Below are 13,754 nucleotides of genomic sequence, written 5' to 3' on the forward strand. Positions count from 1 at the left end.
TTTAAAATCTTCCTATAGGATGTTTAATTTAGCTGAACTAGCTAGTTCACAGTCATATTCTCTTGACAAGTTCAAGGTGAACTTGATTAATAGTCGTGCAAGCAGAGCACAACACACTTACACATCGTCAAACAATAACAGCTATCTATGTGCCAAATAAGGAGCAAGCAAAATCTAGAACATTGTAAGGAAAGTAGACTTACATGTTGTTACTCCTCAACCACTTTCTTGACTTTGCAGTACATTAAAATTATTTTTGAATAAAAAATTCTTAAAAATTGTAATTGCCAATGCAACCATGAACAAAAGAGGCAGAGGAGTTACTTTCCAGAAGTTAGCCAATTTAAAATACTTCAAAAACATTTCCACAGAATACAGGTTTTTTTCGAGTTAAAATCAGGCCCTTTGCAATCTGCAGTGCTTCAAAATCACCTTACTTGCAAGTTGGGTGCTTGGTACTTTAAAGGAACACTAGTGCAGAACCCATCTTACGGTTGAACATTTGATCATTTGTGTGTGATGTTCAAATCCATTAAATAGATCCACAGGGTTCACAGTGAGCATTATGTTATCTAGTTGTGCTGTGTGACATGATGACAGGATGCATTCAGCTGCTTCTGGCAAACACCTTTTTCAACATGGTGTACCACACAAGCAGCACTCCCCTGCCTCCAGGAACACCACTGAACTCAATTCCACATCCACTTTGTTTTTAAACACAAGAATTAAACATCACTCAATCTCTGCCCAAATTTCTTCCAGACAGGCAAAATATAATGAAAAAAAATCCCAAAATGTGTCAGTATCTCTATTTTAATGGAGCATGAAAGTAGTGCTGCACATTGACCTTTGCGGTGTATTTAATGTCACACATACTGCAATAAGGTCCCCTCATTTCTTTCATGGCTTGAATGCTATCTGTGTCGTAATAAACATTACAGAATATAATAGGGAAAATGGCATCTGGCCAGCAGACAGCTTCAGCAAGACGTATCTGTGCTAATAATAAAGGTGTCTAGAAATATAATTATTGGCGCTTTATTTATTGCAGAATAATTTGCTGTGGTAGACTTGATTTTCTTACGTGCACCTTCCAGGCCGAATGCACCAGGTGTATGTGTTTGTTTACAAGGTTGACTGCAAGAGAGACTTGATGGTGACCAGGTTCAGATTCATTGCTGCTGCACACTGAGAGCCTGGAGACAAGCAGTCAGGAAGGGCATAGAAAAAGCAGGGGACAAAAGAAATGACCAGATGGCAGAAAAGAAAATCCATCAGAAGAACAAAGTATTAGTCGACCTCCGGCCAACACTATTCACCTGTACCAGCCTCAGAAGAGACCGCCATTCACAAACTGGTGTCTAAAGGCACAACTGATCATGTCCAATACAGAAGTGACATACCCCCACCCCCATCGTAATCAACTATCTTGTAGCCACCAGCATAACCACCCAATTCATTGCAAGTGCATGAACGTTTGCAACTCAGCACATCTGCCAGTGTGTAATGTCCCTGGTCTAGTATTCCATAAACTCAGGCTGGTGTTCTGAGCACATAGTTTTGAATCCCACATGGTGAATGGGGTACAAATCTGGGATAAAAAAACTAGCCTAGTGACAACCACTATAACTGTCATAAGGGAAAATCCATCTGCTCCAGTCATCTTCATTAGAGAAGGAAATCTGCCACTCTTACCCAGTCTAGTCTGCATTTGACACACAGGAATGTAACTGACTCTTAGTAGCCTCTGGGCAATTCGGGATGGGCAATAAGTACTTACTCAAGCAGTGAAACGCACATTCCATGAACAAATAAAACAATTGCCATTAGCTCATTCTAAACAAGCAGACACTTCACTTTATGATATCAGCCTTGCACAACAGTTTCCATAGCTCTGTCATACAGGATGCTTGATTTTCTATTTTTAAATGAATGCCTGAAGGTTGCTAAAGGACAGGAAACATTAAAAACACAGCAGCGATAAATCTAAAGATGCTTTGGCCAGCCACGTTTAACTAGTTTCTCTCATTTTGGGTTGGTTTATTTTCCTCTTGGAACTTAGCTTGGCAGCTGTGGCTCAATAATAGCACCCTCACATGTTTACGGTAAACTCCAGCAAGTAATCCGAGGTGGCACTTCAGTACAACAGTGGACAAATGCTGCACCATCTCAGGTATCATCAAAGAACCCACAGCAAACTCTAAGAATAGAGTATGCAAATACTCCCAGTATATTAACCAATGTCCATCCCACAGTCAATATATAAAACTGATCATCTATGCACAGTATTCTTCCAAGTGTGACAATGGACTAGTGGCATTATTACTAGGCTATTAATTCAGGTAATGCTCTGGGAACCTGGATCAATAAAATGACAGTGGCTCACTGAAGATCAAGGTTTTTGATCGCTGCCTACCAGAACAAGCCAAAATAGATCCCAGTGCTCTGTTTATGCACCACAGATCAGTATCTCCTGAAAATACTTTTCCACTCTTTCCTCAAAGACACCATTGTCTCTGCCTTGTCTACTCATTGCAGTAAAGCATTACATACTCCAGCAAATAGCTAGTGGTACTCTTGGCTCTCACTTGCAAGGTACAGGTTCAAGTCCCACCCCAGGACTTACCAAAAAAAATTAAAACTGACTCAGGTGAGGGATTGTTGTTGTGTCTGAGGTGCTGTCATTCAGAAGGGACATTAATCAGAGGCCCTATCTGCCTCTCAAGGTGGATGTAGAATATCTATTGGACTACATCAAAGAAAAAAAGCAGGTGAGTTAACATTGATATCCTGACCATTATTCATTTCTCAATACTATTTGTGGCAGAATGATTTGTGAAAATTGGCTTCTGTATCTCATACACATTTCAAAAGTACTTCAGTGCCTCTAAAGCACTTTGAGATGGTTATGTAAAACAATACGTCTTTATTTCTTACTTTGAGGTAGAAAAGGATTTCATCAATCAGGAAATATGGGACTAAATAATAATTTTAAGGAACAGGTGAGGTATAAAGTTTCAAAAAATCCGTTTTTTTGACTGAAACTGTCTTCAATTTTCCCATTTCAGACTTTAACTGAAGCTGGAATATATCCAATCTCCTTAGCTCAGTTGGCTGAACTGCAGGTTTGTGTCACAGGGTGGTGTTAACAGTTTGGGTTCAATTCCCATAACAGTTGATGTTACCATGTAGATTGTACCTTGGCCCTTGCCAGATGCATAAAGACCCTCAGGTTAAACCACCACCAACTGGCTCTTTAATTAGAGAGTAGAATTGTGGGGTAACTTTGTTTATTACAATATAAAAAAATGATTGCCATTTGGAAATAAATGATATGCCACTTTAATGCTCATACTTACTTTACCAATTTCTTAGGAACCAAAAGTCTAACTATACACATAATGTATACAATACAGGAAATATAAAATATGTTTTTCTTAATTCATGCAGACCATACAAAACACATGAAAAGGATGGGAAAAGTCCCTCGCTCCATTAAGGCAGAACTATGCAATCACCATTGACTGGATATTGAAGTATCATTCATGGCTGCGTTGTTATCTGGTCACCAGGCATATATGAAGACACATTTGCTGTGAACAATATTTATTATGTATCATTATGAACACTCTCACATTAGAGTGGCATGCAATGAATCAAAGCATGCAGTTTTACAAAAATAATTCATTGTGCTGAAGCGATTTTTTTATCTGTTGCATTAATAATATTAGCAAATTAACCCAAGCAAGCTGTCAAGTTCCAACTGTTTTATTTCTTTACCATTTATATATGTTTCATTAACTCACATCTGTAATTTCCTTTCAAAGCCTTGTTATTTGACAAACAAATATCTGACACACTTTAATCAGGTTATACAATAAAATTCAAGAATTTGATCAAACTGTATGCATTGAAGTATTTTGAAACAATTCAAAAGTATGCTTGCCATTTCATGGATGGTTGTAATTCTGCTTGGCCTCCACTAGGATTGGAATAGCTGTCACCAGCCACAATTCTGATACATGTACTTGTAGCTGCCAACAGCAATCTTTGTAGGTGATTAGCACGTTTCACTTTAAATTCTTGTGCCTGAATTAGTTAAAGAGGAATGCATTAATTGTATGATTAATTAGTTAACTGTATAAGATTTGTATTTCTTTGCATGCTTGAGCACATGTAAAGAGACATTTAGGATTCAGCACCTTTTCAACTATTTGAAGAGGCTACTCCCACTTCAGGGTTCTGAAGAACAGTCATACTAGATCTGAAACATTATTTCCTTCCACAGGTGCTGCCAGATCTGCTGGGTTTCTTCAGCATTCTCAGTGTTGGTTTCAGATGTCCAGCACTTGCAAAATATAGTTTCCATCATTGTTTATTCCACTCGACTGCTGACCCTCTTCTGTGATAACATTTGTGACCATGTGTCCTTAGCAAGAAAGCATGTACCTGTATCATCTATAACCGTGAGCAAGGTGTCACAGGACTGGAAGGTGGTTAATGTTGCGACTTTATTTAATAGGGGCTGTTAAGAGAAGCCTGGGAACTGTAGACCTGTGAGTCTGATATCGGTGGAGGGTATGTGGTTGGAGGTTATTCTGAAAGATAGGATTTACATTCATTTGGAGAGGCAAGGACTGATTAGGGATAGTCAGCACTGTTTTGTGTAAGGGAAATCATGTCTCACAAATTTGACTGTTTTTTGAGGAAGTAACCAAAAAGATTGATCAGGGCAGTGCAATAGATGTTGTTTACATGGACTTTAGTAAAGCCTTTGACAAGCTTCCACATGGTAGACTTGTCAGTAAAGTTAGATCACATGGGATTCAGAGTGAGCTTACCAACTGGATACAAAATTGTCTTGACAGTAGATGACAGAGGATGGTGGTGGAGGGTTGTTTTTTCAGCTGGAGGCCTGTGACCAGTGATGTTCCACAGGGATCAGTACTAGGTCCATTTTTGCTTGTCATTTATGTAAATGATTTGGATGAGAATTTAAGAGGCATAGTTAGAAAGTTTATGGGTGACACTAAAATTGGTGGTAGGATGGACAGTGAAGAAGGTTATCTAAGATTACAATGAGATCTTGATCAATTGGGTTAATGGACTGAGGGGTGGCAGATGGAGTTTAATTTGAATAAATACAATGTATTGCATTTTGGTAAAACAATCAAGGGCAGGACTTATACAATTAATGATAGGACCCAGGGGACGGTTGTAGAACAGACAGACTTAGGGGTTCAGGGACATAATTCTTCGAAATTTGCGTCACATGTAGACAGGGTAATTAAGAAGGTGTTTAGCACACTTCCTTCATTGCTCATACCTTTGTGTACAGAAGTTGAGACATCAAGTTGAGTTTGTACAGGACTTTGGTTCGGCCTCTTCTGGACTGTCTGATGATACCATGGCTTTAATAGGTGTATTTTGTCCTTTTTTTTTTAATGAAGAAAGGTTAAGACAGTAGTATTAAACAGTCTGTTCAAAGTTAGTAAGTAAACAGCTTGTAAGGCCTTGGGTTTCTTTTCTTAAAAAAAGTTAGAACAAAAGAAGCAGCCTGAACGGGTGGGGTCAAACTCCCACAGAACCAGGATTTTTAAACTTAGCTTTCTGCAGTTGTTGAGGTCCTGAAGCTAGATGTGGAAACTCTTATTCCTCTCTCTGTTACAGTTAAAAGCTGGGATTTTCTTCCTACTTCTAGAATTGCATATCAAACAGTCTATTTTACCAAATTCACCTTTGCCAGGGGTGTGTTTATGGGATGTTACCATATTGGAGCAGTTAATTAGTAATTTTTAATATATAGTATTTTGTTACGCATTTCAATTATTAAATGAGGTCAATTCCTTTATTTTTACACTACAGTTAAAATACAGAGAAAATAAAATGCATTTTACTTAAAGTCGAGTAGTTTGACCAATTGAATTGCACCTGGAATGCAACACCCTAAACTTACCTCGAAAATAAAAAGTTTGGGGCTAGACTATATTCTTAATATATTTTGATGAGGTTTAGTCTGGTCTATACCAAGTATTGTGTACTGTTTTGGTCGCCATACTATAAGGAGGACATTATTAAATTGGAGAGAGTTCATAAATGATTTACCAGGATGTTGCCAGGAATGAAGGGTTTGAGTTATAAAAATGGACTGGGACATTTTTCACTGGAGCGTAGCAGTTTGAGGGGTGATCTTATAGGTTTATAGCTAAAGTGGGGCATAGATAAGGTGAATAGCAAGGGTCTTTTTCTTAGGGTGGGGAAGTTCAAAAGTAAAGGGCATATTTTTAAGATGAAAGGAGAACGATTTAAAAAGGACGAGGGGCAACATTTTTTTAATACACAGTGGTTCCTATGTGCAATGAACTGCCAGGGGACGTGGTGGATGCAGGTACAGCCACAACATTTAAAAGACATTTGTAAGTACATGAATAGCAAAGGTTTGGAGGGACATGGGTCAAATGCAGGCAGGGGGAAGTAGTTTGGTTTACGAATGTGGGCTAGTTAGACCAAATGGTCTGTTTCTGTGCTTTGTGTATCCATTGGTACACTTCAAAACATCAGTAACTGGTGGGAGCTATATGTGCTGGAGTGCATAATCAGCTGTGAACAATATTATAGCCTGACATTTCCCTTGAGTTTCAGTTACAGTAATCCTTTCAGAGACTGTTGATTAGTTAACTTGTTTTTAGTTTGATCAAAAGGGTAAAGAGAGACTATTGAAACTGTGTTGTGATTGATTTAGGAGGCATGTGCTTGTAATGATTAAGTCTGTAAAGAAATAAGGCTAAGTGAAGATTCGTTCCACATACCCTTCACCAAATGGATTTCCAGAGTAAAACACAACAAAACTAAAAAACAGACTTGATGTTCAGCAGGTATAATCCTAAAGTGTTAACCATTGGATTCTAATATGACTCATAGCATAATATACAGTGGAATACTGTCAGGTATTTTTTTAGAATTTGAAGAGAAAAGCACACAAAACTATCAATGCCATCAATATCCCTGTCCTTCTTACAGATCTGCTTTGATTAATTTCTGGATAAGATTGGACAGTGTTTCTGAAATGTCATATCGTAACTTCTCAGGAGCTTGAAAGGAACCAAGCCAAATTATTTTTTGTAAATGTTCCCAGTGATTTTCGTTAAAGTGGGAAGCAAGGCCAGATATTCAGCAATTGATCATATGAAGTCTGAACCTGCTCTCACAATACTTAAACAAACCAAGAGTACTCTGATTGGCTTTAAAAATTCTTACATTTCAATACATTTACATATTTCTCAAGAAGATCAACAGCTGCCGCTAATGATTTTGCCAAATGTCCAGACACAAAGATCTTGCATTTATATGATGTATTTCACTACCTCAGGAAGTTCCAAAGTGCTGTAGAGGCAATAAAATACTTTCTAAATGATGCCAATGATGCAGTGGATTCTGAAAAAAAGGATGGTGCAGATATTAGTTCCTTCCTGGAACCACCACTGAACAACTTTAATTTTAAGACTATGCATCCTTGTTCTGAATTTCTCCCTACCCCAGCCCCCACACCCCAAAAAAACCCACTGGAATCAATGGTAATTATATTTTGGGTGATCAACCAGCAGAATAACCATTCCTGAAGTAAAAGGTTAGAGCTCTTTTTAGAGCACAGCTTCTCTAAATGGAACTGGTGAGACCGAGTATCAATCAGGCATCATAAGTAAATTCTCCAAATTTAGACAAACTCAACACTGGACAGACCAAGGAAGTCTGATAGGGAAAGGGCTATCAAGATCAATGAAAGATGGGTTGGTCAAACCCCAAACTGCTCCACTAAAATATTTTAAAGTTTATACAGTCATAGAGTTATATAGCACTGAAACAGACCCTTCAGTCCAACTTGTCCATGCCGGCCAGATATCCTAAATTAATCTAGTCCCATTTGCCAGCATTTGATTCATATCCCTCTAAATGCTTCTTAATCATATACCCACCCAGATGTCTTTTAAATGTTGTAATTGTACCTGCCTCCAACACCTCCTCTGGCAGCTTGCTCCACACATGTACCACCCTCTGTGCGAAAAAGTTGCCCCTCAAGTCCCTTTTAAAGCTTTCCGCTCTCATTTTAAACCTACCGCATGCCCTCTAGTTTTGGACCCCTCTAGTCTGGGGAAAAGACCTTGGCTTTCCATGCCCCTCATGATTTTCAGGCCTTATTATGTTTTCACATCCTTTTCAATTCTGAAATTGATTGGTCGGAGGGCGTGGAACTTGAGCTCCAGCCATATCAAGATTAAAATACATAATAAAACAGCCTCCAGCCTATGCAGGGAAGGACTGGTTGTTGAGAGTCAATTGTCAGCTTTAATGAAGCAGGGGCTTGACCTGCCCCGTTGTGAGGCTATTAACACACCTTTAATATCTATTTCAAGAAGATAAAATCAACCCTATTCTGTGGAAAGCAAACCTGATGTGATACTATATACAGCTAAGTTATGAGGAGTGCTTCTTTGTTTTGTTTGACAGTGAACCTGTGGAACACTGTTAGATGACCCCTTGTTTGGAATCACTGATGTTCACTTTAAGGCACTGTGGTTATCATTATAAATTTAATACAAAGACACCAGGTCGTTAAGAAACCTCTGAAGAAGAGCAATTATGAATATTTCTATGGCAGATTATCGTTAGGCCTAGAATCTGATACAGAATTGCAGCAAAAGGTGCTCTGGTCTGTAAGGGTGTACTGTCTGGTCTCCACTGGTGATCCATGCTGTATGTTGGAGACATGCTGTCATTTAACAATTGAGTGCTAAGTGTGAGAGAGAAATGTTACAAGAATTAAGTGCGGCCAGGACATGTGTTCCCTATGAAAAGACTTTTAACACAAACTAGCAGATCTCCTGCATTTTTATTTATGATACTGGCTTGACTCCCAACGTCAACTACATAGTGCTCAACTAAAAGTACCGCTAACATAAATCATAAAAAGAAATAAGAAATTGGTGGCAACTCGCACAAGAGAACAATGGGTAGATATTCTGCAACAACACGCACAAAGAGGAAAGGTTCCCATCTGATACTTTGACCCACTTCTCAATGCCTGTGGATGGCACTCTTTAAACATTCAAAGGCAAACACTTTTACATCTGTAGTGACACAACAAAGGAGACCAAACTGAGATGAAGGTTAATTTCTTAAAGAAAAGTTGGCCTCTTTTCCAAAAACAAACTGATCCTTGTAGAAGTGACTGCAATTTGCCCCTCTACTTTGGACAATAAATTTAGCACATAATGCCCAAATGCTTGCTCTCAGCAAGTATCAGTCCTAGAGGGATTACAGGTGTGTTCCATATAAAATTCCAAAAGAATCTCTATGAAGCGCAGAAACTGGGGGAAATCTAACAGGAGTAGGTAGGAAGGGCAACTGCACCAGACTGGATTTTGTTGATCGTTGATGGAGTAGCAAATTTTATTTTTAATTCAAAAATATACTTTTGTCATAAAAAACTTTTTATATATACATTGCCACAAAGCAGTTCAGTTCTGCGCAGTTGCATATCAAGCAAACACAAAACATTGAAGTTTGACTATACACAAAACCAAAGACCTCTCTTACACATACAATACTAATATTTACCTTTATTTGACACACTAGGAGGGTCTGATAACTAAACGCACCCTCATTTACCTTCAGCAGTGAGACCTCATTGAAAAGTTGGTTCTTACTTTGGCTACTGGCCACAACCAACACCACACATGATCCCTATCTTGAACTCCATCCCATCTCACCACATGTCCTACCCACCCGGATTCATGTGATTTCTAAGTACAGGACTCGATTCCAGTTAAGTGTACATTTCTGGTGCAATGCAAGAATAAATGATTAAACAAAGCAGCTCAGTAAAATCACATTATCTTAAGCTGGATGTTATTACTTCTCCTCCATCTGAACTGAAATTCAGATCAGTAGTTATTTGCAAACATCAACTTATGGACACTGAGTAGCAAGCCAGCCCTCAGAGATTCAATGCAACATAATACAAATGGACATTAGCAAAACGACCCCAAAAGAAAGAATGATTGAAGAAGTTCAGAGTAACATACGGCATCTAACCATAACGTTTACATTCATTTAAATATGTTAATAAATCATTCCAGAGACACCAAGAGATAAAGAAGCAAGATCCAGAACCTCCAATGAACCACGTTCTCACTATGTAGTGAATATGTATTTTGCAAATATAAAAACGTAAAGAATCAAAAAGGCCATCGGACAAATGTTTTTTTTGTTGTGCGTCAAGATCTGTCTTAAGTTAGGTTTAAAACACACTTGCTGCATTAACACAGAACTCTTTAACCGTTAACAACACTAAAATGCAAACACAATTTGGTGTTTGCTGGTCATAGTCAACACACGGATCCTTCAAACAAACCTTCGCGGTTAAGAGTTTATTTGCCTTTTGTCCAATACCTTAGGCACACATCAGGCTTTTAACATAACATAATATGAAGGCCAATTGTTCCCATCTGTCGGAATAAGATAACATCTCATTTGGCTGTTAAACTTGTAAGGCTTGTGACGAGCCGAACCTCTCCAGACCCGAGATCGGGATCTTCATGCAATTAGTGCACTATCACATCGAAGAAAATGTGCAAATTTCAAATAAATAGATTCACATCCATGCCCTGACAACTGTACAGTAAGTCCGTTATGAACACAGTTTGCCCCCAATTCACTGTCACCGTGTGTATGATGGATATTATGGGGATTGTTGTGCTTGAATGAGGAGTTTTCGACTCTCTCACTCGGATCTGGCTATTTCGATCAAAATCTGCGGAGGATGATCCAACATTAAACACTGCTCTCCCTTTCACATCTCTACGACTGGCTACAACTTTCATAATCCCCCAGGTAAAATAATCTTGTCACATCCAGCGACAGCGAACTGTGTGCATCGGACTAGGTACCAGAAAACATCGAGTATAAAATAAATCACCACGCAATCAATTCTACTCGCAAAGGGAAAAAGGTGAATGGGCGAATATTAAGTCAGACTACGAGAAGTATTTGTAATGATTTGTCACACAGTTTGTTTTTGGGGTGGGGTTGAAACTTCAATCTTCCAAACGTGAAAGTTTTTTTTGGAGGGGGGTGTGTGACTGATCCTGGGCACCTTTCAAGTTTAAATAGCACTAACATTAAAAAAACAGCACATCTCTGCTCCCGCCGTTTGCCGAACAGTGACAAGTATCTTCAGACATCATTAGCTCTGTACACCTGGTGGTTTACAAAACACAGCAAGTGGCTGGAAATTTAACTCTGATCAACACCCCCCCAACCCCGTTATTCAAGGAGATTCATCGCAGGCTTATCCTTTCTCTTGCAACCTTGTAATTCTGTCGCATCTGAGTAGCCCTGATAACCAAAGGAGAACCGTCCGCCTCTTGCGCCACCTGATGCACCCGCACCGAACACAAAAAGAAAAGCTCTCGTTATTCCACATAAATTACTGTGTTATTCAATCAACACCACCCGATCAAACTCACCGAATTTCCTGTCGGCGCTCGTGATCAAGTGGCTGTGGAAAAGCGATAGGAGCAGCAGGATGGTATGGAACAATTCCATCATTCTTCATCCATTGCACTGGCACTAACAATCCATTCCAGGGTGGGGTTGTGGGGGGGTGCGATGTGGTGTGGGCGAGAGATGAGAGGGAGAGGGAAGGTGTGATGGATGAAAGGAAGCGGCGATGTCCGGCTCCCCCGTGGGTACGCCGAGCTCGCAGTGAGCCGGCAGCCAGACTGAGCCCTCCTCACACCTCCTGTCACTCAACCCAACCCAGGGCCAGGCCCATTCTGTCAATCAGCTGAGTCCAGCCCGCCCACAGCGGTGAGATCAGCGCCAAGAAAGCTTGCACAACCATTGATTGACTGTGCCAATGCAAAGGTCCATATAAAAGCGGAGGGCGGGGGAATGTTGGAAGGGAACTGCTCCATATTGGCACAGAGCTCTTTGTGCAGCATCCTTCACTGCAGCAGCGTGTGTTTTGCCTCTGTGCTTTCTGTGCACGCTTGTAGGTCATTGAGCCCAATGGGCTCGTGTTAATTTATCTCTCAGTTGATATTTACATTTGGGCCTGGGAAGGGGTGGTTTCAGTGTTTGATATGATGCCCTACTAGCTAAGAACAGAAGTGATAGACGTCTGCGCCTTGTGGGTTTCTTTCTTAAAGCAAAGATGATGTGCTTTTGGTGACTCAAAACGCCGCTCTAAATCTGCATTCGTCCCGAAAGACCACGTTTCAATTTGTCCGGTCCACAAATGCAGGTACCATAAGAAATAAAACAAGCGAGTTAAGAGGTCAAGTTCAGCTTAAAATGATATCATGTAGTCACCGGCATACGGGAAGTTAAATTATCCAGTGTAGGGCGAGGAAAGGAAAACTGTGAAAACATAAGAATAGTAACATTGAAAATACAATACATATTAAGAAAAAGTAAGCAGATGGGTAATCAAACAGTGCGACACGTCACTAGCCAGTGTTTCAAAAAATGTAAGACAGGCAGATATTACATATAGACCGAAAGTGGTAGAGTTCTTAAAAAATTACATTCAAGGAAGTATGGTCCAAAGGGTATTACAAATTTATATTGAAAAAAAAGAGAAGCTCGACTTAAAAGCATGAATATCTAGAAATATTCTAGAACACGGGAACATTCTATAACTGCATTTTAGAAACAAAACACACTATACGAGACTAAATGATAAGTACTAAACTGGAATTAGTTAACAATTGACAGACTGGGAATAGATACAAAGAGCTTGCAAGATTTGATTGGTTTGTGGCTCTCACTTCCCTCAAACATTCATGTTAGCCTTATTTTTGAAGCTTAAGTGGTGAAAAGTTCCTGGACTTGTTAAAACAGGCATCGATCCAAGCATCAGATTCAGAAACAAAGATAGCAAATTTAACTGGCTTTGGTGTAAAACCATCCCCACTGACATCAGGAAACTTGTGCCAAAATATGGAGAGCTGTGTTGTACTAGTTTCCTCTCATGATTGCAGCCTGATGGTAATACCAGAGAAGTCAGATCCTAAAATGAAACTTGGCTGATAAATAAAAAAACAAAATGAAAACATATGGTCTCATGTAGTCAGTCAATGAATATAGTCAAGAGTAGCTGCCACTATACTTTTAACAAAAGATCAGAGTCAATTACAAAGGGAAAAAACAACTTTCACTGCACAAAAACTAGTGGAAGCAATCTCATTACAAAAATTAGAAATTTAACTTTCTTACAATTTTACAAAATTCAAATCTCAGTAAAAGGTCAGCTTGTCTCGCTTGTAAGTTCCCTGTTCATTTAGCACAGCCATAACTGTTTTGGAACTTTCTTCTTGACTGATTTCTAAACACTTTCAAAGCAAACATGGATTTTCTATACCCTCAGTTGCCAGCAATTTTATGCTTCTATTTTCCATGCCACTCAGGACTTGCTCCCATCCCTGAAGTTTGGGGGAGAGCTAAAAACTTAAGTGTCTTTTTGCTCTGACTGAACCTTTACATGCTTAAATGAACAGACAAACTGCCTTTCTAAATGAACTCATTTGTCTCACAGGAACAGGAGAGTGCCATTCAGCCTATTATGCCTGCTCTGCCATTTAATATAATCATGGCTGATCAAGTACTTCAATGCCTTTTACCGACACTCGTTCTGTTCTTCCTGATCAATTTTCTTGATCCTCCTCCACTGTACTCAAAAACATCCCAATAAT

The 13,754-nt window shown here is 39.3% G+C and overlaps 1 long non-coding RNA gene across 2 annotated transcripts; it reads right to left on the reverse strand.

The window, feature by feature from the left end:
* Positions 1-3,273: 3,273 nt before the first annotated feature.
* LOC125485283 lies at positions 3,274-11,802 on the reverse strand. Of its 2 annotated transcripts, XR_007264013.1 has the most exons (4): positions 11,526-11,802; positions 7,365-7,434; positions 5,327-5,432; positions 3,319-4,089 (listed from the first exon to the last, which is right to left on the reverse strand). It is a non-coding gene; the product is annotated as an uncharacterized LOC125485283 (long non-coding RNA). The 2 variants fall into 2 exon arrangements; XR_007264008.1 differs by lacking the exon at positions 7,365-7,434 and having other exon boundaries at positions 3,274-4,089.
* Between the last annotated feature and the right edge of the window lie 1,952 nt (positions 11,803-13,754).

This window comes from Rhincodon typus, chromosome 2 (assembly GCF_021869965.1).
Source record: "Rhincodon typus isolate 14 chromosome 2, sRhiTyp1.1, whole genome shotgun sequence".
Lineage (NCBI taxonomy): Eukaryota > Metazoa > Chordata > Chondrichthyes > Orectolobiformes > Rhincodontidae > Rhincodon > Rhincodon typus.